Source organism: Marmota monax, unplaced genomic scaffold (assembly GCF_021218885.2).
Source record: "Marmota monax isolate L192 unplaced genomic scaffold, Marmota_monax_Labrador192_F-V1.1 WCK01_AAM20220418_F8-fsc00226, whole genome shotgun sequence".
In the NCBI taxonomy this organism is placed as follows: Eukaryota; Metazoa; Chordata; class Mammalia; order Rodentia; family Sciuridae; genus Marmota; species Marmota monax.
The window spans coordinates 1,957,430-1,962,349 of NW_026693142.1; positions in this window are offsets into that span (position 1 = coordinate 1,957,430).

A 4,920-nucleotide genomic window follows, 5' to 3' on the forward strand; every position below is an offset into this window, starting at 1 on the left:
ACTGTATACCAGGCACGGAGCTGGGGCCAGTATCTGGGGTACAAGGGGACACAGCCAGCCAGCCACATCTGCAGGTCCTATGTCTGTGGATTCAACTAACTGCAGATCAAAAGGAATTGTGTGTGTACAGAACACCCAGAGACTTTTCTCTTGTCATCAATTCTTTAATAATATAACGACTGTTTGTGTAGCATTTATGTTGCATAAGTAATCTCGAGATGACATAAGGGACACCAGAGGCTGCGAGCAGATTCTATGCAAATACTGCCTCGATTTACACAGGGAACCAGTCCTCTAAGATACCAAGGGACAGCTACACTCCAGTGGGGCAGAGGGATGGTCAAGTGTGAACAAACATGATTATAAATATCACAAACACTGGTGAAGGGGACAGACGGGGAGGAACACAACCCACACGGAAGAAAGAGCTGCCCAACAGCGGTATGTTTACAAAGCCCAGAGATCGTCTCCGAGGGCTGTGATTTAATCTTAATGGAGAGCAATACTACTTTTGACAGACTGCTCACCATGATTCCCAACTAAAACCAGGAGAAAACACAAGGCCCTCTTTACCTCGTAAGCACAAGATGCATTCCCGCCACGGGCCTCCCCCCGCCCCGTCCTGTGTGCACGCCGTCTTGAAGCTCAGCTGAGAAAACGGGCCACGCAACTTGAGACTCCATGAACCCAGGTCAGATGAGACAAGAGTACTTTGGATCTCCACCTCTGTTTCATGGAACATGCTTCATTAAGAAGGACTGCGCCTTCAAAGGCCTATCTGGTGGTTTGGGGGATCAGTTATCTGAGGCTGGGAGCAGGGACTTAGCAAAAGGGACAGATTGCCACACCTCCTGAGGCCCAGGCAGGCCCTGGAAATCACTTGGGATGCATCTGAATTTCTTACTGACTTGACAGGGTGTATTCCCAAATTTAGCTCCTCAGTTGGAAAAAATACACACATTATGTCTCTTCCCGTTACACAAAGCCTTTGATTTCCCCAGCTGAGTTATAATTAGAAAGTATCTAAACCTCACCTCAGTGATTTGGTCTTTCCACTAATAACTGGATCTTTAGAATTAATCTCGTATGAGAAACTCTCCTTCAGCTGCCTGATGCTGGCTTCTCCGCAGCCACACGGGGGATTCCTGGTTTCCCATAAATGTCAGACTAGAGGAAAGAGCCCAGGGCTGCATGGGAGGTGCTGAAGGCCACCCAGGGGAGACCACAGCACAGGGTGGCCACAGCGCTCCTCCTGCTGCTGGAGCCCAGGTGCAGCACCGCGTGGGCAGACGTGTGAGCGCACCATGGGGTCCAAAACCACGGCACAGCAACTGACTGAAAAGGCAACTTACACAAACAGGAGTCCAGTTACGGCAATCAGCCAGATAAAGGAATTCTTCTTTTCAATGAAACTCCTGGCCGTGAATCCCTTTTACAAGAGAAGGGATGGACGGCATCGTGTGGAAGACCACACGTTGATGTCCTTCCTGAAGGGAAGGCCAGTGGTCAGCCACAAGGCTCCATGGAGAACCGTGACTTAATGGACTTATTTTTATCAAAAATTTAGGTAAGCTATTAAGAAGTATGCTTTTCAAGTGCATTTTTAACAATGCCAAGGAGAAATAATACATTGGATTACAAATTAATTGACAAAATAAAAGTATGCCCAAGTGGCTAGAGCTATATAAACAGTCACATCCTCCCGAATCCCTCTGCGATACCTGGGATACAGGGAGACCTGGTGCCAGCACTGGAGTCCAGTCCACCAGTGACCGGCCATTCTGCTCACACATCTGGGGCCGGCCCTTAATTGCTTAGCACTAGCACGCGATGGACGTCCAACAAGTGTCTGCTGAGTGGACGGAGCCGGGCAAAGTATCCACCAAGCAGTTCTCCCCTGGGCTGCACCCTGTCAAAGCCTGGGCCATGCAGGGCCACCCTGGCCAATGCTTTTGGAGAGTCCAGCCATGATTTTGTTAGCTCAAAGGGAGGTGACTGAGACACTGAGGGGCCTCACACCATCTGATGGGATGAACCTGGTGGGTTTGCTGCGAGCGTCAGTTCTGTGGACCAGCCTGTCTCAGGACACTCGGCTTCAGAAATCGTGACTGGGTGCCCTCAGTCCACAGTGAGGGACCCAGAGAGAAGGACCAGCAGGCGAGGTCTCCAGGCTGCTCTTCCGTCCCCTCACCATGAGCTCCTCAGCCCTGCGAACCAGAGCGGCCCCAAGGCCTGTGCCAAAGGGGTTGTGCATTCTTGTGACGGGCAGAAGAAACTATTGAGAGACACCCCATTCACGGGAAAATGCTGGGTTTGTTCGTTTTTTAAAGCTCCTTAAATGCATGCATGTGTATGTGTATGTACATGTGTATATGTATGTGTGTGTGAACATGTGTGTGCGTGTATGTGTGTGGACATATATGTGGACACGTGTGTGCATTGTGTGGACACGTGTGCGCCTGTATTCTGCATGTGTGTGGACACGTGTGTCTGCATGTGTGTACATGTAAGTGTGTATGTGTGTGCATGTGTGTAGACATGTGTGTGCATGTATGTGTGTGGGGGGGCATATGTGTGGACGCATGTGCGCATGTATGTGTACATGTGTGTACATGTGTGTGCGTGTATGTGTGCATTTGTGTGGACACGTGTGTGCATGTGTGTGGACATGTGTGTGTGCGTGTGTAGACGTGTGTGTGCACATACACAACTTCCCAACTGGCCCGTGTTTCCGTAAGCACAGTCTGATTGAAATGTATCTCCGAAAAGCATTCGGTCTCCTACAAAGGTTTCAAACGCAAACACTAAAAAGACTTTAGGCGAAACCTGGGAAGGGGGCCTGGGGGATCTTATTATGCAACAATTTCTCGTCCTTGCCAAACGCTGGTGCTTGGAAGTTGAGAAGAGACAGCAGCACACCTGTGTCCATTGGCATCGAGTTAAATGGATACAAACTTAGGCAAACTGCCAATTACCTGTCACCTAAAGATTCACTTAGAGGATTTAAATAGAATTCCTACAAGCATGAATTTAAAACTTCCATACTTAGTCTTCCTTAGATACTTAGAGACATTAATATTTTATGTGGTACTCATGCAAAATTAGGAAATCATATTAACAACAGGCATTTGGTGGCAATTTTGCTCAGAGCTCCTGGGGACACTGAGAGATGGAAGTGGGTGGCCCTTCACACCCTTCCCCAGTTACCTGCTTTTTCACCTCGATATTTCTGACTCCCCAACAATCACGGGCATCAGCCTTGATAGCCTTCCCCTTGGAAGCTCTCGGACACCTGTTCTGACCCAGCAGATGTGAGTACAGAGCAGTGTGCCCCCAACCCTGCAACGGGGACAGAGCCAAGCCACCCTGTCCTCGAGAGCCTGCGTGCTACAGGGGATTCTTAACATGAGCATCAATGTTGCTTTGTAAACAAAATTTTGTACCAAAGCTTTCTTTTAAAGCAAAAAATGACAACAGATGGGAGACCTGGGCAGCACCCTGTGGCCTCACCGGACAGTGTCTACAGGGCCATTCCTGAGGGACGGGCTGGTGAGGCCCCATGTCGCATCCCCACATCTCCCGGAGTCTGTGTGTCCCAGGCTGGGCTGCCAGCCGGTGGGACTCCCCAGTGCAGGAGGCGGGGCTGCTGGAGGAGGTGAGGTCACTGGGGTGTGCCCTGCAGGGGGTCTGGGGACTCCCCCTGGCTTCCTGTTGGCCAAGAGGCGGGCAGCCAGCTCTGCACGTGCCCCTGCCATGATGCATGGTGCCAAGGTGGGTGCATCTGTGAGGGCTTCTGCGTGCACCCTGCCCCTGCAGAAGGTGGAAAGGCAAGACAGCACCAGAGAAAGGGGGGCGAGAGATGGGGACAAAGCGGCTTTTACAACAAACTCACTGACGATGACAATACCCATCAGCCTCCGGCCTGGGCCACGCTGGAAGTCGTGGATGTGACCTCCATGCACACCGTGGAGAGTCAGGGCCGGCAGGAGCCGGGCAGGAAGATGGGACCGACCGGGCCTCCCCAAACCCAGGCGCGCAGTGATCTCCCCGGCGCGCCTTGTGCCCCAGAACCGCTTTCCCTGGCCAGCAGCGTTTCGCTGTGAACGAAGCCCTGCGACAAGCCGAGAAAAGCCAGCCACATCTCATTTACCACGCGGGTGGCCAGGCACAGCTGAGAGCTGGGTCTCTTTCCGTCCTGACCATATCTTGAACCGATGACAACTCGTCCCCTGCGCTGCTGAAGGTCACAGAGCTCCGCGCAGGTGAAGCCGGGCTGCAGTCTAGGGACTGGAGTCACCCATTCCCTTGGGTGAGACCTGGCGACGGAGGCTCAGCTCCCTGAAGGCTGCTCCGGCCTCTGCCTCTCCAGCCACGTTCTGTCCTCTGGGGCTGCCTGAGCTGCGGCCTCCCAGGGGCAAGGGGCGTCCTCAGGGGCTTCAGGCACTGGGGAGATCCCCTGAGGGGACCCCTACGCTGGAGCTCCGGCCGCGCCCCCGACCCGAGCGCGGTGCAGGGTGCCCATATTCTCGGGAGGCTCTACGTTTTAATTTTAAATTATGATTCTGCTGTCCCCAAATCCTGCTCACGGTGTATGACAGTTCAACCAGATGTCCCTTGTCACTCAGCCTGAAGCCCAGTGAAGCTGGCTTCTGCTCCCGGGCAGGTGTGAAGACTCCAGTGATTATCCTGCCCGACTCAGGCGACGCCTTCCGGTCCTTGCCTTACCTGGGCCAGGAGCCAGGCAGGATGTGCTCACCAGTCCCCTCCTCAGAGCCTTCCTCACCCACACCCATGGCCAGGAACGCCAACCGCTGTACTGGGTGGGCTGCCAGACCAGGCTCTCCTGCATGCCACAGAGAGTGTCACCTTCTGGACACGGTGACTGTGTGTCCCTGAGCCACAGACTCAACAGGACCACTG